The sequence below is a fragment of the Rhineura floridana genome, chromosome 1 (genome assembly GCF_030035675.1).
Source record: "Rhineura floridana isolate rRhiFlo1 chromosome 1, rRhiFlo1.hap2, whole genome shotgun sequence".
In the NCBI taxonomy this organism is placed as follows: Eukaryota; Metazoa; Chordata; class Lepidosauria; order Squamata; family Rhineuridae; genus Rhineura; species Rhineura floridana.
The window spans coordinates 144875553-144898227 of NC_084480.1; the positions used below are offsets into that span (position 1 = coordinate 144875553).

General features: G+C 46.3%; 1 protein-coding gene and 1 non-coding gene across 5 annotated transcripts in view; one reads left to right on the plus strand and one right to left on the minus strand.

Annotated features, from left to right (window-relative positions):
* Positions 1-1020, minus strand: part of PCGF3 (polycomb group ring finger 3) — an 86525-nt gene extending 85505 nt beyond the window's left edge. For 3 of the 4 annotated variants that reach the window (XM_061634921.1, XM_061634910.1, XM_061634890.1), the window contains exon 1: positions 603-1020. The gene's annotated coding sequence lies outside the window, so the exon portion shown is untranslated. Of the gene's footprint in view, positions 1-256; positions 280-602 lie in introns of those variants that run through there. The other variant, XM_061634900.1, reaches the window with a different exon arrangement.
* A 15722-nt stretch (positions 1021-16742) lies between these two features.
* LOC133375956 (U2 spliceosomal RNA) lies at positions 16743-16933 on the plus strand. Its single transcript, XR_009760357.1, has one exon. It is a non-coding gene; the product is annotated as a U2 spliceosomal RNA (small nuclear RNA).
* The last annotated feature ends 5742 nt before the right edge of the window (positions 16934-22675 follow it).

The following is a 22675-nucleotide window of genomic DNA, read 5'->3' on the forward strand; positions in this document are numbered from 1 at the left end:
CTTTTTAGAGTAAGGGCAGGAGGTATATGGTTTCTGAAAGATCCAGGCACCTAAACACTTCTGGACCGGGCGGGGAGGTTGAATCGCTATGGGAAAAATTAAAAGACGACGAATAGCTATAATGTTGGGGGGGGGCTAAATTATTGGGGGGACACAAGGGACGGAGGAGAAAGTCTCCAACTCTGAACCACGAAGACCACCCCCCCTTTCCCTCGAGGGCATTTGCTGCCGTCACAGAAAGTTAAGACACACATACCTTTCAAACCCACCGCCCTCAAATTGGGCAAATACCTCCCCCTCACTCACACACACGACTCCCAGCAGCGTGTGGAGAAAAGAAGCAGGTTTTGGCCCTATGCACCTCTCGCACATCCACCTGCCTCCCCCTCCCCTCACAGCCCCTTCCCCTCAAGGAGGCACCGCCACCCAGGACATTGCGGGGCGGAGGGGGGGGGTTCCCACACAAGCACCCTTCGCCCCACCACCACCTTTGGCCCAAAGGCGGGAGGGAACCAGCCCTTGCAGGGCCTCCGAGGTGGCTCTGAATGGAGAGGCGGGGAGGAGAAAGAGAAGGAAGGCAAACAAGAAGAGAAGACACTGACCTGGCTGGGGGGAGAAGGAGGAAGAGGAGGAGGAGGAGGAAGAAGAACCAGCAACAGCAACGAGGACGGCGCCGGCCACGCGGGTGGGGTGGTGGGGGAGGGAGCCCGCTCCCCCTCGGACCCCCGGGGCGGTTTTTTCGGAGGGGGATTTTTAAAAATATATAGATATATATGAAACAGAACCCGAAGAAGGTTAGAAGGGGAAAAAATTATTCCGGTCGGGAGTTAGTACAACAAAGAGACGGAAATAGCCGAACGGAGCCGAGCGCGCCCGAGCGGGGGCGCCGAAAGCCGGGAGCATGCGCGCTTGGGCCGACCCGAGCGCGCCGCCCCCCTCCCCTCCAACGCTGCTGGTGCTGCTGAGCAGCCAAGTCCCTCAGACCTGGCCAGGCACATTCAACAGGGAGAGGGAGTGGGGTCTGATAGGGACAGCAGTGGAGGAGTGGTGGTGGTAGTAGTAGTAATAGTAGTGTCAGTGCCCACGTGAGAATGAGTCGAAGGGTGCTAAAAAGAGCTCTTAGCCCCACCACGACGCACCCCTCGCGCTCACGCCTTCCGTTCCCATGACAACGGGTTGCCGCTTCTGAGCCCGGTCATGGCTTCCTCCTTCCCACTGGTTTATCAGGGGGTCTCGTACATACCACATTTTTCCATATACCACATCCGCATCTTTTCCACTCATTCTATCACACGTTTTACCACACTTGTGCACCTCCAGATCCCACGGTAGAAGGATAGATGACCAAGTTACACACGCCAGGGTCGTTGGGTCACAGGTATGAGCTCAGATGTGCTGAATATAAGACTTACGGGCTTACTGGTTGGTTAGATCCCGCACCATGAGGAATTGCCATTTGGATCACTGACATCCCCCCTCTACATTTCTGGCTTCCACTTCTCTGTGACTACTACACACTGCGCAGTAACATTTGGAAACTGGATGTAAATTAGGCCAATTGCTTATTTCCTTCTGGTAGGAAAAGACCTGCACGATGAGCCCTGATCATGTTTCCTGGTAACACACATTACCCTTGGTAAGATACCATAGTGAAGTGGCCCTGCATGCCACTGCCAACATATGGGGAAGCCTTACATCAGTGGCAACCTGTATTCATTCTCTTATCTGGGTGGTGGTTACTCCTCTGCCAAGCATTCAGTAACAGTACCAGACGAAAGGTACAGGGTAAAGAAGACACAAAGTGACTTCAAGACTGGATTACTGCAATATACTCTGTGTGGGGCTTCCCTTGCGCTTGGCCCAGAAACGGTAGTAAATGCAGATGCTGCAACCAGATTGCTGATGGGAGTGAGACCCTGTCAGCATGTAACACCTCTGCTCAGAGATCTGTACTGTTTTCCAATTTGTTACTGGGCCAGGTTCAAGGTGTTACTAATGGTACATAAAGCCATTAACAGTTTAGGACCAGTTTCCTTGCCTTACCCCATGTGTGCCCATTTGACCGCTTCAGTCTGCGGAACTGGCAGTGTTACAGGTGTCACATAATACTCATTCCACATTTGTAAGAAGTTGTTCTTTCAGTGTGGCAGCACCTACACTTTGGAACCCTCCGCCTATTGACATCAGGCACAGGGCTTTGCTATATTCTTTCTGGTACCTGCTTTAAACATTTCTTTTTAGGCAAGCCTGTCCAGACACCTCTTGATGTGTTTTAATCTCTCTTTAGTTTTCTTCTGTTTTAATTTTTTTTAATGTTGTAATTACTAGTTTTTGTTTTTATTGGTAATGTCAATGTTTCTTGTAAACCGCTTGTAAAAGAGGTTTTCAAGCGGTATATAAATGTTAAATTAAAAATTGTTATATAAAGTGTACTTCAAGGGGGCAGCATAAGAAAGTGCCTTTCCTTCCAAGTAAGCACAGGAGTCTACCATTTGAGGTGGGGGTGAGCTACTTAGTAGGAGATGGGCTTCCCCTCTCTGCTGGCACTGCCTATGCCTTTACTTTCTGCTACATTGGGCCAGAATTTTACTAGCTTGGTAGAATTTCATCTTCCTGTCCAGTTGCCAGAATTAGGGTTGCAACCCATCCATAATTCTTATGTGTAGTTTGTTCATATATTAAGAGCTCAGATCAGTCCAAAAGAAGCAGTTGTTTCTCTTAAAAAATAAATTCCATATGGAAAACTATCAATTTAGATGATTCACAGAGAAATCTTATATTTGAATTAAGCTGGATATGAGGGGCCATTAGATTTGGGAGAAGACCTGCTAAGCCCACAGAACTCCCCAGATAACACTCCACCTGCATATCTGCTCTATGAGAGAATATATGGCAGCAGAACCACCAAAATGGGAATGGGGGCAAGGGTGGCACACTTAACATCATATCCTATACACCTCCAGACAATGACCATGTGTTTTTCAACAATAGAACTCAAAACCAGCCCCAGACCCTCAGCAAAAAAAACCCATCTCATTGACATCAATGAGAATGAGGGGGTGAAATAGTCGCCTGCATGTCAAAGACTACACTGCCCACATTGCCACAATAGATAATAGAACATGGTATGATTTACTGCCCAATCACAGCATACTATCACCAGTGTATAAACCCCACACAAGGAGACCACAACTCAGATGACAGGATGCATGGCACCGGCCTATTTTAGTTATGTATTTTTTTATTCTTTGTTTACATTTATAAACTGCCCTGCATTTTATAGGATGGTGAACACACACAGCAAAACCACAAATCAATTAATTTAACCATCTTTTTTTTTTTAAAAAATGAACATGCTACTCCTACAGAGTATCACTGCTGCAGCCTCCTCCTATATCTCCCACCATTCCATTTGTTATATGTGAATACCATGTCTTGTCTGAATTGCTCTAACAGCCTGTGCCTCCTCCAGGTGAGAGCAAAGATTCCACAATCAGAAGAGGCACTCATCCCCCACATCCAGGTAAACTCTCAGTTAGCAAAGGCCAGGCCCTCCCCTCCAACCACCGTCACTGCCAGCCACACACACACACACACAAGCACTTTTGCCTTGCAGGGTCAACCTGTAAGCATGGAGCAGTACCAGCAGTCACCTCGCACAGGAGAGCCCAAAGGGGAAAGAAGAGGTATGTAAGCTCTCAGTTACGGAAGTCTCCCCCTCCCAAGAGGCAGAGGCATGAGTCCTGGTAGAGCACTCGGGTGGCCCCGCTCATCCTTCTCTTTCCCTCCTCATTCTTCCCTCTCACCTCCTCGCAAATACCTACTATATATCAAAGTCCAGGGACTATTTCTGGCAGCTGCTGTCCATTGCTTGTGACTCTGTGTCTCCCCTTCTTTGCTGTGGCTGCTGTCGTACTTGTACACGATCTGTCCTGCAACCTGTCCCATGCAGCCCACAAGGAAGGCCCACCCCATGACTAGCAGCCATGACTAGGATATCTCTGGCAGTTCTTCTATGGGGATGTTCACCTACTCGCTCCAAGTAGGCTCCTGCCCTCTTGCAAGCTCCGTGATACACAACAACTCTGCAGCAAGTGAAGATGTTCCTACTGTGGACGCTGTACCTGTTGCCCTGCTGCAGTTGCGGCTGGTGTCCCATCGGGACCGGTGGGGCAGAAAACAAGCAGCCCAAAGTAGGCGGTGCCAGAGCCAATTGCAGGCAGAGCCAACCATTGCTATATTGGCCCTTATCTCCTCTCTGCTGAGTTCTACAATGGCAGCACCGAGACTTAGGAGAAGGAAGCTGACACCCAGGGCCATGCCCTGGACTGGCAGTAAGTAAGAAAGCCAGCAGGTGGGAGCTGGCTGAGGGCAGACTGGGGTTGGCGGGGCAATGCCCCACTTCCCCTCACAGACCAGCCACTACTGCTTTACTGTCTGTCAAGTGACTGCCCAAGGCACAAGACTCCCCCTGGCCCAAATGGGCTGGCAACCCCAGACATTTCCCCCCCCTTTTATTCTCTCCTGCATCCTATCAATAAAGACTTTCATTTTGCCACTGGATGGTTTCTTTGTTGCTAGGCAGTGGGAATTAGGGATCTCTTACTCACCCCCCAGCATGATGTGGTTTCAGATGGTCTCAGGACAGGGCCCTGAGGGATGAGGCAGGGCGGAAGCTTGAGCGGGCCCTCCACTGTCTGCTCACTCAGGTACCCTGAAATGTAAGAGGGCAGGCCTCTCAGGGCACAGACACAAGACGGGTGCTGCTGCCAGGGTGAATAAGGCAGTCTGTTGGTGGGGGGGAGCGGAGAGGGGATATGAGATCTGCTGCGATGCTACCCAGCAGGGATAGTCTATCCAGAAAAATAGCGGGGTGGGGGAGAACTGGTCACATGGGTTGCTAGGAGGAGGAGGAGGTGGTTGACCCATGCAGAAGCCAGGCCAGCAATGTGGTATTCCTGACACGCTCAGGGATGTCTGGCTGTCCTTTCCTAGTATGGGGTGCATCTGGGATGCCCTGTATGTAAAGTATAAACTGTTTCACCTAGCTAGGGCTCCTCCTACCACACCTGATGTCTGGTGGGGAGACAAGCCATAATGTGTCTGATTCCTGCCTGCTGCTCTGGCTGAGTGGTAGGGAACTGCTCTGTGGACCTTGCAGTCTGGGTTCAAGTCATGGTAGTTCCCTCTCTTCTGCCCCTGAGAAGACTGTGTTAGGCATACCAAAGGCAAGTGGGGCACACACACCCCACTCTGCTGGGGCTCAAACGCCAATCTCCTGATTCTCAAACCTGTGACTTATACAGTGAGTCATTCAAGGTAGCTGCTGTCAGCGTGTGTCAGTGACTTCCCTTCTTGCAGTATACTGGTTCTTCCCTTTGGATGCTTGGCAAAGTTGATTTTCCCTCCCTGGGAAGCAATCCTAATTGCCCTGCTGGATGACCTTTACAAAGAGCAGGGCAGGAGGAGTGTGACGTTGCTCCTACTTCTTGATCTCTCTGCAGCTTTTTGTACCAATGACCATGGTATCCTGGGTCTCTTGAATCCTTGTCCCTGGAGAGCTGCATGTGCTCTCTGCAGGCTTTCTGTCCAAGGAGCCATGTGGATGCATTCTGTGTTGTGTAGGCTCTCCTTCCATCCATGTGTGTGAGAGAGAGCTTAAAAAGTTCTTGTCATCCCCTGCCTTTAGCATGCCTGGGGACTGGCAATGCTGGATTATTGCTGGCTCTGCCACTGGTATTGATGGATTTAGGGCACTGTGACATCTTTTTGCATGCTGTGTGTTGTGCAGGGGTATGTGCACTGCTGGGGGGGCAGGGTTACCTCAGTTTGTTATGAGTTCATTAGCCCCCTCCATGTCAGCATCCAGTGATATGGATAGTTCCAGATTGATAGGTTTGGGTAGCATTTCCATGGGCTATGGGGTGTGCCTATGTTTTCTGTGCCGTATGTTTTGCCTTCATGGCTCTGGGGGGATTTCAACCCCGGTCTCAATAGTGCAAGTCTAGTTTGCTGTCCACTATGCCACACAGGCTATCCTAGATGTGTGTGCTACCCTTAAGATTTTACCTGGACTATCCAAATATGCTCGGGCAAAAGGTAGCAACTCTATACAAGAGTCTACAGTGCTATCACTACAATTAAGAAAACATGAAATGGTTTGGTCTGGTTATGATGCATCAATTCAGTCCCTCCACAATTCTGTCTGTGCAATTAAAGGGTCTTTCATTCTAATTTCCAATCCATTACCTGACTCCATTGATCTATGCTGGTACTAGAGAGAGGGCATTCTCAGTGGCAGCCCCCACCCTCTGGAACTCCCTCCCACAAGATCTCCGGCATGCCTCTTCCCTAAATACATTTCGTACAGCCTTAAAGACCTGGCTCTTTCAACAGGCCTTCGGGATTTCCGGGGAGGGTTAATTACTAAGATTGGAATGCCTCCTACCCTGTTTTAATATTATTGTCTGCTGCTGTATTGTTCTTATATTGTTTTTATATTCTATCATTGTATTGTATTTTATCATATTATGTTTTAACTGTTGTACGTCGCCTAGAGTGGCCATTGGCCAGATAGGTGACACAGAAATTAAATTTATTATTTATTATTATTATGCATTGCGCACAAAAGGACAGTATTAAGAGCCAGCACATTAATCTCTAAATATTCATTTCCTGCCTCTCAAGCCGAAACATCTGTATGTAGTTTGTTATGTTCTAGGTATTTTTATTATTATTAAGATACGAAACCACAGAGACAGCCTGCATTCACAAGACTTACAATACAACATCTTTGCTACACTATTTGCTCTCTACATTTCTTGCAAACGTAATTGATAGCACCTTATTTCCTTGCTTCTTCCTCTCACACCATTGAACGCTATGGGCAGATTAACACTACACGCCAATATATGTTTTCCCCCAAGGATCCTGGGAATTCATAGTATGCTCAGGATGCTGGGGATTTTCTATTGGTTACTCTACGCTCACCTCACAGAATCATAATTCCCAGGGTTCCTTGGAAAGCAGAGATGACAATTGAAGGAATGTAGGTCTCTACAATAGACAGTATAGTAGATAAAATGTATAATAGATAAGCCATTTGACGCTATCCCTCATGAATGGTCTTTTCGAGCATAAAAGGATACTTTGCCCATGAATAATTGTCCAGGAGGACAAAGCTACCTGCATCCAACTCCAGCACAATCTGCTTTCATTTCTAGCACAGAACTGCACCTGGGAATTATAATTAGCACTGGATCTTCCAACCCACACTTAAAACATGAGGAACCTCTGGGGGGCCTTCCCTGTCAGAACGGTTTTCCAGCAGAAAGTTTTATTCATCCTCTGAGGGTGTTTTGTCAGGTCCTGAATTGGGTCCTCTCTGAATGTTGGCACTCTGCCATTCAGGTGGATCCACAGCTGGTTGGAGAGTGCAGAGAGTGCTCACCAGTGGTTCATCATCAAACTGGAGAGAGGTTTCAAGTGGGGTGCTGAAGGCTCTGTCCCAGCTATGGTCCTCTTTAATATGTTTTTCAGAAACTTAGGTCAGGGGTGAAGAACCTGTTGCCCTCCAGATGTTGCTGGACTCCAATCCACATCAGCCCTAGGAAGCAATCCTAATTGCCCTGCTGGATGACCTTTACAAAGACCAGGGCAGGAGGAATGTGACGTTGCTCCTACTTCTCGATCTCTCTGCAGCTTTTTGTACCAATGACCATGGTATCCTCCTGGACTGGTTCCGTGGAATGGGGGCACCATATTACTACCAACTGGGATTCCAGTCAGAACCTGACAAAACACATCTCTAACATTGGGTGGTAGCACACGAAACAGTTCAGCCAGTGCAAAGATTTTTAGTTGTGTAATGGAACTTCCCCACCCTCTCCTCTCCCTGTGTGACCCCTAAATTGATTCTGGCAGGTTCCCCCAACCCTCCAGAGCGGATTTAGGTGGCACAGAAGAGCACATAGGGAGAAGAGAGGGCAGGGATGTTCCATTGCACAGCAAAAAGTCCTCGTGCTAGTGGAACTGTTTGGTTGGATGCCCCCATCATCCGAGTCCAAAGGTACATTCCAGCCAGGCAAAAACACTCAAGAAGGCTGCCAAGCAGGGCCAGTCAGGGGTGTGGCTTGGGGGGGTGACATAAGGGGAGTCCTGAGGGCCTGACAGAGAGGGCTGAGGGGCCACCTTTGGCTCCTGGGCCTGAGGTTCTTCAGCCTTGACTTAGGTGGAAGGGTGAAGGGAATCCTTATCAGATTTGCAGATGGCACAAAATTGGGAGAGGTAGCTAAGATCTTAGCAAACAGGAATAAAATTCAAAATGATCTTGATCAAATTGGAAACTGGGCTGAAACTAATGAAATGAAACAGGCAAATGCCAAGTTCTTTATTTAGGCAAATAATAATCAAATGCACAGCTATACAGTATGCTAGGAGGATACCTGGCCTGGCAGTAGTACATGTGAAAAGGATTTTGGAATTGTCATCAATCACAAGTTAAACATGAGTCAGCAGTGTGAAGGAGCTGCAAAAAAAAGAAAGCTAATGCAATTTAAGGCTGCATTAATGGGACCATAATTTCCAAATGACAAGAAGTAATTCCACTTTGTTCTGCACTTGTCAAACCTCATCTGGAGTACTGTCTCCAGTTTTGAGTGAAGGATGTAGACAAATTAGAATGGATACAGAAAAGGATATCAGAGATGGTCAGCAGTTTAAAAAGCAAGTCCTATGAGGAAAAGTTACACAAGCACATAAGATGCTGCTCTAGACCATGTCTGCTCATTGGTCCATCTAACATAGTATTTTATACTAAGTCTGGGGAACCTCCAGCCCATGGGCCAATCGTGCCCCACCAGGGGGTCCAATTTGGCCCGCAAGCCCTTTTCCTCCAAAGCACTCCCACTTGTCAATCAGCTTATGTCACTGGGTGATGTCAAGCTGGTGAGCAGAGAGTTCAATCCTGCTTGTTGTTGCTTCACCTTTACCATGCTGGCAAAACAGACCCCTGCAGAGTGCAGGACTGAAGCCCCCACTCAGCAGCGGGTCAGTGGAGAGTTCAATCCTGCAAGGTGCTGCTTCATTTCCACCCTGTGGGTCAACCTGGATAGGCAGGCAGGACTGCCCACCTATCAGTCACCTGACATCATCATGACATCAGAAGATTGGCAGGGGGTGACTTCACCCACCTGTCAAAAGTTGGCATGCAGGGTGGGGAGAGATAAAGATCTGGTCCACCGGGCCAGAAAGTTTCCCTACCCCTCTTGTATGCTCTACTGGCAGTGGTCTCCAGGGTTTCAGACAGGATTTTTTCCTTGCCGTGTGTGGAGATGCCTGGGATTGAGGCCTAGGACCTTCTGCATGTAAAGCATGTGCTCTCCCATTGAGCTATGGTCCTTCCAGGTTGAAGTAAGTGGGTATGTTTAGCCTGGAGTGTTGGAAGTGGGGCAAGAGCAACTCCTGTTTTGTTCTTTTGTTTAAGCTCCAGAAGGAAGATAGGGCTAGGGTCCTCCAGATGGATAGGCTTTGTTTACCTTTTTACCTGTGATGCTCTGACTGACTTCCTTCTGTCGCTAGACTGTGATGTCTTTAGGGAAGCTTACCTGCCCCTCCTCCTTCCGCCCTTTCCACTCCTTTGTTCTCTGGCTGTCCGGGAGAGAGGAGACATCCCTTTGTCTCTGCTCTCTCTGAGCATGGGACTGACTCCTACACCTGGGTGTTATGCCTCCAACTTAGTTAGTTAGAACTAGGTATACCTTTTCTATCTACTATGTATTTCTCTAAATAAAGTAGCTTTTCTTATTTTACTAAGTCTCCAGTCTCAGTGATGCTGATGCAGGGTAAAAGCCTGCTTTCTTAGGCAAACACATGCACATGCTGGCACACTCGCATTTCAACATCTGCTGTTACTCTGCTGCTGTGGTGCTGCTTTTAAATGAAATTAAGCAACACAACTACACACAGCGCAACATGGAGAAGAGTAAGAGGGGATATGATAGCACTCTTCAAATGCCCAAAGGGTTGTCACATCTGTTGGAGATGCTCTAGCTCTAGAATTCTTGCATCAGTCAGGAGGGGTGGACTACAGATGGCCCACAAGGCCTCTTCCAACTCTATGATTCTACTCAGGGGTGTAGTTGTCCTGGGTCTCGGGGAGTCTCAGACCTCTTACTTTTTTGGGAGTCAGGTCCCAGCAGGGTCCCTATGTCTCCAGCGTCCTACAAGCCAATCAGCATGAAAGGGGAGTTAGCCACTGAGAAGAGTCTTCTAATTTGCATCCTTGCTGTTTCCTGATGATTGAAACCAATGGGAGTGAAACAAGTTCCTATTAGTTCCTACTTCAAAAAGCCAAGCTGTGGAGAATGCAGGGGGGGGGAACAGTGAATCCAGATGATAGCATCCCATCTACATCATCAAGCAGTTTGGTAGTAGCAAGAAATAAACATGCAGACACTGAATTCAGTAATTTAAGCGATTCCTCTGACAGTGAAAAAGGACAGTCAAATGGTGACAGTGACAGAGAAGCAGACAGCAATATTCAAGCCTGGGCAGATTATCCTATAATCTTAGAAAGTTGTATAATCTCAGGAGGAGGTTTGGCTATGACTATTATGAGGGACTCTGCACTTCTGAATTTGCCACTGCACTACCGATTCTAGTTATTATTATTTTCTTTTATTTATTAAATTTATATCCCACCCTTCCTCCCAGATTCTACTAATATACCTGGACACCAGAGCCAAGTGACCTCAAGGCACTCGGCTGCTTAGGGGCCGACAGGAGTCTCTCTAGCGTGAGATGCTCGGTAATCCTCTAGCACAGCTGCAGCAGTAAATCAGTGGTGTCCTGCCACAACTCCGCTACAAATATAAAGCACAGTCTAGTGCACACTACAGTAGATGAGCAGCTCTTGCTGCCTTGGTGTGGTTTTGCCTATAGTCTACAAAGGGGCGAAGCAGGAGCACAGCACAGGAGAGGCAGGCAGGCAAGAGGCCAGGTGTGAGTCTCTGCCACAGCCAAGCTCAGGGACCCTCCTGATTTTATCCAGGGATAGCACAACTCACCAGCACCAATACTACGTCCTGGTGGATGTCTGTGTCTCTTGTGGCACCGTACGGTAAGTAATGGTGGATGTGGTTGTTTCACAGATTCAACCAAATGCACTACTAGATTGTTTTTTGTGGTTAATAGTTTTGTGGTTGCAATTGTCAGCGATGATTAATATCTCACACCTAGTTTCAGGATAGGCTGGGTGTTGGCAGTATTAGCTCGAACAGATACACTTCCTTCTCTTTCCCCTTGGAAACCTTACCTGCAGACTTGTGGCAGGCTGGAACAGTGGCTCATTAAACCTCTGAGGTGATTTGTGTGGGGTTTTTTTTTATCTGATTTGTTTACAAAATGTATAGGTATGGGGAAACAGCAGTATGAATAAGCAGGGTTGATTCCATGCGAAGAATGAATGAAAAGGACCAAAGGCAGCTACTAGCCTGCATGTTAGCAGCATGCAGACCTCAAGGGGCTCCTTCTTGCAGCCCCCCAAATGTCCACCCAAATGTTTTCTGGGTGGTTGACAAGCAAGATACAAAAAAACACACACACCCCAATATAAAAATAAAACCTAACAGAATAAAACCAGCCACAAAGAATAACTTTGGAAGAAGGTGAGAGAAACGCAGCAGGACCTACACCTTGCTGCTGTGGCCTCCTGCAAAACTCCATCTGCAGGCTTCCTCAGGTGTCAACTGCTACCCGCTGCAAGGCCTGGGTGCCAGCTGAAGCCAGTTGGGACTAACAAGGGAGAAGACAACTGCCAGAGGGTGGGGAAGAGAGCTCCCCTTCATAAGAGCCACCTCTAGGCAAGGCTCCCCCCCCCCCAGTGTCAGGCTTCTTTTAACATGGGCCAGGGTAGGAGTAGTCGGGGGCCTGCCATTGAGGTAATACTGGACAGGGGATGTAATAGTGGTGGGAGGCAGACTGGCTGTTACAGGGAAAGGGATAAAAGACATCTTCGTGCTTGCATCCCTTCTGGTCCCCCTTCCAATCCTCGGGACACTGGTAGCTATGCTGGAAACTCCTTTGATCTTACTGTCCTGCTGATGAATGCAAGGTCAGTGACTAATAAAACCACTTTAATTCAGGACTTAATCCTGGATGAATGCGCTGACCTTGCTTGTATTACCGAAACCTGGCTAAATGACCAAGGCGGAGTAGGTCTCTCCCAGCTCTGCCCACCAGGTTTTGTGGCACTCCAGCAGCCTAGATCCAGGGGATGGGGAGGTGGGGTCGCAATTGTCTGCAGGGAATCTATCTCCCCTGTCAGGTAAGCTGTCCCTAACACCTTCAGTTTTGAGTGTGTGTGCCTGGCATTGGGTCAGGGAGACAGAGTGGGGATTCTGTTGGTGTAACATCCACCCCTCTACCCAACAGTCTCCCTCCCTGAGCTGGTGGAGCTGGTCTCGAGGTTGGTGTTGCAGTTCCCCAGGTTGATGGTCCTGGGTGACTTCAACCGACATGCTAAGGTTAGACTCACAGGACCAGCTCAGGACTTCATGGCTGCCATGACAACCATGGGGCTGTCTCTAATATCATCTGGACCAACGCATGTGGCAGGACACACACTTGATCTTGTGTTCTGTTCGGGACAGGAAGAAGGTGATCTGAGGGTGAAGGCATTCTTAGTGACTCCATTGTCAAGGACAGATCACCACCTGACAAGATTTAGACTTTGTGCCCCCGGTAACCTTCGCAGCGGTGAAGGGCTGATTAAGATGGTCCGTCCCCGGAGACTCATGGATCCAGAGGGTTTCCTGAATGCTCTGGGGGATATTCCCAGGATGGTTGGTGATACTGCCGAAGCCCTGGTCAATCTCTGGAATATGGAGGTGACCCGGGCGGTGGATACTGTTGCTCCAAAGCGCCCTCTCCCACCAAGGAAGGCCCATAATACACCTTGGTTTACTCAAACCTTGGACCTGATGAAACGGCGGGGACAATGGCTAGAGTGACGCTGGAGAAAAACTCAGTCTGCTTCCGATCGAACACAGGCTAGAGCTCATTTTCGAGCCTATCATGTGGAAGTGATGGCAGTGAAGAAAGTGCACTACTCTGCCACCATTGCATCTGCTCAGTGTTGTCTGGCAATGCTTTTCCCGGTGGTCCGAGGTCTTTTGGGCTCTGGCCCTACATTAGACTCTGAGCCCTCAGTCACTCACTGTGACATGTTTGCGAGGCACTTTGCAGATGAAATTGCTCGCATTTGGACTGACTTTGACTCTTCATTAACGACAGTTGTGCCAGATGTCCCTGAAGCTTCCTCTGGTCATTTTTCTATGGATACTTTTCAGCTTGTAAAGCCTGAGGATGTGGACAGGATTCTGGGAGAACCGAGGGCCACAACTTGTTCCCTTGACCCTTACCCATCCTGGTTAATCATATCTGCCAGAGGGGGCATATCTGATTAACACCTCCCTAAGGGAAGGTTCTATGCCAACATTGTTGAAGGAGGCTGTGATAAGACCTTTGTTTAAAAAGCCTTCATTAGACCTTGCAGATCTTAACTTCCACCCAGTCTCTAATCTCCCCTTTCTGGGCAAGGTGATTGAGAGGGTAGTAGCTGCTCAGCTCCAAGTTTTCCTGGATGAATTGGACTATCTAGACCAGCCTTTCCCAACCAGTGTGCCTCCAGATGTTGTTGGACCACAACTCCCATCTTCCTGACCATTAGCAATGCTGGCTGAGGCTGATGGGAGTTGTGGTCCAACAACATCTGGAGGCACACTGGTTGGGAAAGGCTGATCTAGACCCTTTTCAATCAGGCTTTAGGCCTGGTCATGGGACAGAGCCTGCCTTGGTTGCCCTGCTTGATGACCTGCACCAGACAGGGGGAGTGCATCCCTGTTGGTGCTGCTAGACCTCTTGGCGTCCTTCAATACAATCAACCATGGTATCCTTCTGGGCCGTCTAGCTGGGATGAGATTGGGAGGCACTGTTTTATGGTGGCTTTGGTCCTACTTGACGGACAGGACCCAGAAAGTGGTGCTGGGAGACTACTGTTCGACCCCCTGGCTGTTGGCCTATGGGGCACCGCAAGGTTCTATTCTGTCTCTGATGCTCTTTAACATTTATATGAAACAGCTGGGAGAGATCATCAGGAGATTTGCAGCACAATGTCATCAATATGCTGATGACGCTCAGCTCTATCTCTTCCTACCACTTGATTGCAGGGAGCGAGTGTTCATCCTAAACCAGTGCTTGGACGCTGTGAAGGGCTGGATGTGGGCTAACAAACTGAAAATTAATCCGGACAAGATGGAAGTACTGCTGGTCAAGGGAAAAACTGCACCAGGGATGGGGTTGCAACCTATTCTGGATGGGGTTGCACTCCCCTTGAAGGAGCAGGTCCACAGTTTGGGAGTCCTACTGGATCCTGCCCTGCTGCTAGACTATCAGGTGGCTGCGGTAGCCAGGAGTGCTTTTGGCCAACTCAAACTGGTCTACCAGCTGTGTCCTTTCCTGGAGGCAGCTGACTTGGCCACAATGACACATGCATTGGTGACATAGAGACTTGATTACTGTAACACGCTCTATGTGGAGCTGCCTTTGAAAACGATTCGGAAATTGTCAGTTGGTTCAAAATGCAGCAGCCAGAATGTCAACTGGAGCACAGCGCAGGGAGCATATCACCCCTGTGCTTTATCGACTCCACTGGCTCCCAATTAGTTTCTGAGCCCAATTCAAAGTGCTGGTTCTGACCTTTAAAGCCCTAAACTGCTTTGGACCAATATACCTGAGGGACCGCTTATGCCCATATGTACCTGCCCGGGACTTAAGATCATCTACCTCTGGTCTCCTCTGCGTGCTTGGAATAAAAGATGTTAGACTGACAGGCACGCAAGAGAGAACTTTTTCAGCTCTGGCCCCCAAGCTTTGGAAAACCCTACCCAAGAAGTCCGCTCTGCTCCCTCCCTGTTGGTTTTCCGGAGACTTCTGAAAATGATCTTGTTCTGGAGAGCCTTTGGGAAGGACTGAAGGCAGTGGCGTCACTAAGGTTGGTGTCACCCAGTGTGAGGCCTGACAGCCGCACCGACTGTCTGCCAGGATGCCCCGATCGGTGGCTCTGAGCTGGCGGCAGGCTGGCAAGGACATTCCCCTGAGCCCCGCCCAGCCCCAGCCCACCGCGGGGAGGGGCTCGCCCGTCCACTCACCTGGAGCCTGCCTTTGGCCCGCCACGTCAGGGTGCTGCGGGAGCCGGCGGGCAGCCGTCTGCCAGGGGCGCAGCCTCCTCCTGACAGATCTCCTCCTCCTCCTGGGACCGCTTCCCCTTCACACGTCCCTCGCTTCCTCTCCAGTCTGGGCTCCAGGCGCCTTTGCGTGGGTTTCACGCACTCCTGGGTTCTGCGCCAGCCAGATGGGAGCCCCCGGGCGGCTCTGGGTGTCACCCCTCTCATGGTGTCACCCAGGTGCAGTCCGCACCTCCCGCACCCGCCTAGTGATGCCTCTGACTGAAGGTAGAGCCTGACACTGATTTTATGCCTTTACATTACATTTTACCCTTGTAGTCCCCTTTAGTACCACCCCGTATATGTATATGTGTGTGTGTATGTGTAGTATTTTATGCATTTTAATTTATTTTAATGTTTTTGTAATTTTACTGTTTACAATTTTATTATGTACGTTTGATTTTATTTGTGCAAGCAGCCCTGAGTGCCCTATTATAGGGTAGAAAGGCGAGACAGAAATATTTTAAATAAATAAATAACTGCAGCTCTAAGAATTATAAATTATATTTAAGAATTATATACTGTATAAGGCTGAAAAGCCTCAGAAAATACCTGTTGCCAAAAATGCTATGAGGCGTCATAGACACTAGGCAAGCCTCTATGGAGAGGGCATTCCATTATTAAGGACCTATCACAGAAAATAACTTCCCTCTTGTCGTCACCTGCCAACTCAAATTATATACCACACATGAGGAAAGGAAGGGGAAGGAGGAAAGACAACCAAGTTCAGGCACAAGTTCTTAAAGTTACAGCCCCACTGCTTAACATTTCCTCTCTATTGCTGATTGTAGGTGTTTTCTTGCCATTGCTTTGCATGTTATACGTGTTTGTAAAATTTTATATACATATTTTATGCATATATGTTTCCCTATGTACTATTAATGGTGTGGGGGTACACATGGTTTTAAATAAATGGACACACAAAAGCCTCTGACCAATGTAGTGCTCAGTAAAGTAAATCTGTCACTGATTCTTTCAAGGCTCTAATTATCTTTTCAGAGACTCGTTTTCCCCTCACCTGATAATAATCTCAACCCTTTTGCTTCTCTCGGGCAGATTCTTGCGGAGCAGTTCATGACACCAAGCAGCATGCAGCGAGGTTCATAGACGTGGAAAACCTCTGTATTCGCGAAGTGCTCAAAGTCAAAGCCACAAGGCACACTGGGAAAATGAGTAGAGTTTATGCAAATATATCTCCAATGGGTGTTGAAAGAATTATACAGACAGTGGACAAATGTTCAAGGTGACGATAACCCATAAATTCTGAGAGTAATCTGTTCATGAGGAAGTTGTTTGTCTGGACTATGGGAACAGGAACATTATTGGAGTATATTCTGTAGAAATGCAAATGGTGCTGATTGTGATATACGTTCAGGAGATTTTCATAGCATCAATTTGCTCCTCGTCAATCTTATTCCTTTAGGCAGATTGCCTTAGGTGTTTCCGAAACAGATGGCTATCGCTTCTCCGCCTTAGGACTAAGATCAAGTGTACTACGTGCTCTTATCGGTTTAATATCTGATATGTTCTCCGTGCAAGAACTGCATATTAAATTAAATTTTGAAGACAGAAGCTTGGATGAGAGCTTGTTCTGTCTGCTTCACGCATGAACCTGGTATTGCAGTATTTCCAGGAACAGTGCACTGCTTCCAATTATTTGTTTAAAAATAGATTTGAAAGGTACAGTTTATAGAACACTATTTTAATTTTTTTCAAAATTACTAAAACAATTGCTTTTTTAAAAACTACAAGGAAGCTTTTGCTTATAATACAAAGATTCCTATAGTTTAAGTATTGTATTATGGAAAGTAACAAACAATTTTTTTAAAATATATGTATATATATTATGTGTTTGAATCATTGATTGAATTGATAATGTCTTGCCACTGTTATATTGATCACAATGAGACCGAGGATAAAATAAGAGTTTCTTTATTTAATAATTCTTAAACAAAAAAAATCTGAGCTTGTTCTGTGCTAGGCCTCAACCCAGCACACACAACACTGACTAACTCCAGTAACTAAATCAGTCTAGCTCCCCCTAGGGTGTGTAATACCCTCTAAAGAAAGTTAAGTCTTTCTTTGCTGTGCATCTAACCTAAAGACACATTTCCCTTTTTTGAGTTCTAACTTATTTTGTGTGTGTGTGTGTGTGTGTATTTTATCAGCAAACATTGTGTAGAATAAAATTTAGTCTCTATAATGTTCTGGTATTCGAATTACTCTTCCTCTGAATGTCATTCTCTTCAGACTCTGAAGAGATAGGCTGCCTTTGGCAGGTGATGCTTGCTCACAAGGATCTGTCAGTTCTTTGTTCTCAGTCTTTTGAGATTGTTCTGGCAATAAATTCTGCTCTTCTGGTACTTTGGAATTCTCACTTTGTTTTGAAATTAGTTGTGGTTTCGGAACCAACTGTAGATGTCTCCTGTTCCTTCGGAATGTTCCATTGTTGATAGTGACAACATAAGATCTTGGAGTTTGAGTTTGGCTCTGGACTGTTGCTGGTTCATACCATACTTTCTGGTCATCCAGTTTCAGTCTCACTTGTGAACCAGGTTGTAATTTTGGAAGTGTCTTCACTCCATAACGTCTGTTGTAGTAATATTTGTAGTTTCTTTTAGCCATGTTGTCTGTGACACGGACTTTTCCCAAATCAGGCCACTTAGGATACAAATTTGCTTCTAAGATTGGAATTGGTGTTCTTAATTATCTTCCCATTATCAGTTGTGCAGGACTGCACTTTGTTGTGTTGATAGGTGTTGCTCTGTAGCTTAGCAGTGCTAGGAAGGGATCCCGACATAAGATTCGCATTGCTGTTTGTACTGCTCTCTCTGCTTCCCCATTGGCTTATGGGTAATGGGGACTGGCTGTAATGTGACAAAAGTCATATTTCTTTGAGAACAAAGTAAACTCTTTCCCTGCAAATTGTGGTCCATTATCTGTTACTAGTTCATTTGGTCTTCCCCATCTGGCAAAGATATTCTTCAGACAACTGATAACAGTAGAGCTTGTTGAATCAGGCATGTATTCAGTCTCTATGTATCCGGAGAAATAGTCTATTGCGTCTAAGTACTTTTGTCCTTGCAACTCACAGATGTCTGCTCCCACTCTCTTCCATGGTCTATCTGGCAATGGAGTGGTAATGAGTGGTTCCTTCCGTTGTGAAGGTTTATTTGTCTGGCAAAACTCAGTTTGTTATTATTGCCTTGAGGTCTTGTTCTATTTGTGGCCACCAAACAGTCATTCTTGCACGTTCTCTGAACTTAGTGATTCCTTGATGACCTTCATGGAGTTTTCCCAACATTTCCTGTGGCATTGTAGCAGGAATGACAATTCTATCACCAAATAGGACTGTTCCGTCCAACTCTATAAGACTTCCCTTTTCTGCAAAGAAAGAGTTAATGTTAGTTGTCACTTCAGACATGTACAATGGCCAACCAGTTCTGACAAATTTCAGCATTGTTGAAAGGTATGGGTCAGTGCTGGTAGCTGCTTGAATGCATTGAAGGAGTGTGGTAGATACTGGTTTAGAAGCTTGTAGAAGATTTACATAGACTTTGATTTCCTCAACTAACTGAGTTGTTTCAGGCTCTGGAGTTTCCAGTGGATTTCTTGACAGTGTGTCTGCTACAACAAGAGTCTAGCCTTGTCTGTATTCTGCTTGAGGATTGTACCTCTTCATGCATAAAAGGAGTCACTGACATCATATTGGTACTTGATCCAGGTCTTTGCAATTTATCAGTGTTACCAAGGGTTTATGGTCTGTACAGAGTATAAATGATTCTAGCCCATAGAGATATTTTGAGAATTTTTCACAAGCCCAAACAGCAGCTAGACATTCCTTTTCTATCTGAGTGTATCGGGTCTCAGCTTCTGTTAGCGTTCTTAAGCAATAGGCCACTGGTTTCAACTCTCCATCATGAGTTTGGAGTAGTACTCCTCCCAGGCCATAACTGCTGGCATCAGCACTCACTACAGTCTGCCGGTTAACTTCATAGTAAGCAAATACTGGAGCCTCTGTTAAGAGTTTTTTCACTGTTGAGAAGGCCTTTTCTTGGCTTGGACCCCAGCACCACGTGCTCTCTGCTTTCAAAAGTGTATTTAATGGGTGTAGTTTCTCTGCCAAATTTGGCAGGAAGCATCCTAAATAATGTACCATGCCCAAAAATCTTTTCAGTCCTGTGATTTGATTTGGTTTGATTGTGGAAATGGCTTCTACTTTATTAGGATCTGGACTCACACCGTGCTCATTTATGCAGTGTCCAAGATATGTAAGGTCTTTCTGGCATAAGATGCATTTGCTGTTGTTGAGTCTTAACCCTGCTGCCTTTACTGTTGCTAAGACTTTGGCTAATCTTTCATCATGTTCTGCCATTATTTTGGGTAGCAGTGGGACTGATATTGTTCTGGCAGTGTGAATAGCATAACGTACAGCCCCTTCTTTGAGCCTTATCTGTACTGGTGGTATCTTCAAAGTTCCAACTGTGTCAGGAATTTCTGTGGAAAGCTCATCTAAACGTTGCACCAACCCCATCATAGTTGCAACATCTCGGCTTAGGAAGTTATTAGTCTTTGCACAGATCACATACACCTTAAAGTCATAGTCATTGTCTATATAGCAGGTTCTTGCTATGAAGTATCCCATGCAATTTAGATTCTGTCCTCCAGGACCAGTTAAAACTGCTGTTGTTTGCTGGAGACTAGACAGGTTAAAGACTTGTAAACAGACTCAGAAATGATGCTGACATCTGCACCAGTGTCTATTTTAAATTTCGAGAGCCCACTGATTTGTAGTGATACTTCCCAAGGATCTGTGGAATTTTCCACCCGTGTGAGTGGATGCAGAAAACTTGTTCTTGACTTTTCTGCTGCTCCGCAGTTTCACCCACCATTCTAGTGCGGCACACAGCAGCAAAATGACCTGTCTTCTTACATTTGTGGCATTCTGCAGCCTTTGCAGGACAGACTGCTCTTTGGATATGCCCTTTCCCACATCTTGTCCATCTACAGGCTTTTATTTGAGCATTAGATGTTTGGCTGCATATTTGTTTCTGATATTTTGGAGTTTGAGGTTTCCATTTCTGCAGGGGTTTCTTGGCTATTTCTTGCAGCCCTTTTAAAGCACCCTGGTCTTGGACCTGGCCTTTTATAAGCTCTGAGTTCCTTATCATCTCCGCAGTGCTCTCCAAAGTGAGATTGGATTCCATCTGCAGCTTCTGGGACAGGTCTTTATCCAAAATTCCCACTACCAACCTGTCTCTGAGCATTTCATTCCTGGTGTCCCCAAAAGCACATTCATCAGCTTTCTCATGCAGCCATCTCTGCAGATTCCCTTGGTTTCTGATGTCTCTGGTGAAAGCATGCCCTCTCATGAATGCGATTTTTCTTTGGCACAAAATATTCATCAAATTTCTCCAGGATTAGGAGATAGTCATCCTGGTCCTCTGCAACAGCAAACTCAAATGATTTAAATATCTGCTCTGCTTGCTGGCCCATGGCATAAATCAAGGAGCATACCTGACTTTCTTTCTTCTCTTCATTCAGTTTTGTAGCAATGCGGTATCTGGAAAACCTCTTCCAATCTGCCCATACTGCAGGCCTGGTGAAATTAAAGGCCTCTGGTGGGGAAAACTTTGCTATTGCTTTCCTTTGTGGGGGGTTTTTTCAGTTGTCCCAGGAGCTCTGCTACTCTGGAGACACTATGAGGATTTCTTAACTTCTGACACCATGTTATATTGATCAGGATGAGACCGAGGATAAAATAGAGCTTCTTTATTTAATAATTCTTAAACAGTTAAAACATCTGAGTTTCTTCTGTGCTAGGCCTCACCCAGCACACACAACACTGACTAACTCCAGTAACTAAATCAGTCTAGCTCCCCCTAGAGTGTGCAATACCCTCTAGAGAAAGTTAGCTCTTTCTTTGCTGCGCATCTAGCCTAAAGACACATTTCACTACAGTCACATTGTGTGTTCATCATCCTAAACTCGTACAAGGATGATGATACATAAATAAAGGAAATTAATAAAAGAAAATAAATCTCCCCAGCTCTAATACAATATTCCAGGATTCTGGAAGTTTCAAACTACTATTGATGGTCAAGAGAAGTTGAAGCCAAATCTTATCTATTTACCACATGTTATTCCGCTCTTGTGTTTAAATTCTCTGCTCTGTCCTGATCATATCATAGCCTCATTGCTGGTAGTACTATCTCACTCCTTTCTACTGCTAATGTTTTATAAATCAGGCATCTATCTGTCAAGCTATGTAGGGCTTGCACAAAATCTAGAAATCACTGTCATAAATTTTGTAAGAAGTCTTAGGAACTTCTTCAGCTGTTTTCAACAAATAGTTATTGTCCTCTTAAATTAAGGATTAATTACAGATGCCTTTGTTTGAAAACATCTGAAGGTTTTGCTTCTTTCAGTAGTACATATCTGATGATATTTCTCTGACTGATGGAAGTATAGCTTCACTTGCGAGAGGGACAGAATTGTCTTCTCTGAAAGTTGTAGTACAATCCCCCAAGCCTGACTATCTGGAGGTCTGATCCATTAGGTAGATACTTTCCAAAGCCAAGAATAATGATGTACTATTCCTAAAGGCTGTCAGAGTACTGACTGAAGAGTGGGAAATAGAACTGACAACTCTATACAGTCTTGGAGTAGGGAGCAGAAGTGTGGCATAGTGGTAGACTAGGACCTGGGAGACAGGGTTCAAACCCCACTCAGCTATGAAACTCACTGGGTGACCTTGGGCCAGTCACAATTTCTCAGCCTAACCTACCTCACAGCACTGATGTGAGGATAAAAGGGGGGGAATCATGTCTATTGCCTTGACCTCCTTGGAGGAAAGATGAGATATATGTAAACAAAAAAAAAGGAAATTTCCCATTTCCCAGCTGAATCAAAATAATGTGAATAGATTGCACACAATTAAACAGTGTAATAAACTGAGATGTAATATTATTTGTTTTAATTTAACAAAATATGTATACCGCCATTCAGTATTCAATTATCCAGGGTAAAACCATCCTCCTCCCAAGTAAAGATTTGAAAAAGAAGAAGGTCTTTGCTTCGCACAAACAAAGGCATTAGAACAGGTGCCAGGTGAGCCTCCCTGGGATGTTCCACAACAAAGTGTCACAACTGAGAAGGCCGTCTTCCTGTTCATTGCATACTTCACCTTGAACTGTAGAGGCGCCTGGAGAAAGGCCTCCAAAGACAGCAAGTAGACAGTTGATGTGGGAATAGGTATTCCTACAACTAAAGGGCTCTCAACCTGCACAAAGTAAGCGCTGGCACTTTGAATTGTGCCCAGAAACAGACCAGCAGTCAATGCAGCTGTTTCACAGGCGAGAGGTGATACCAACAGTTAGGGCCAAACTAGA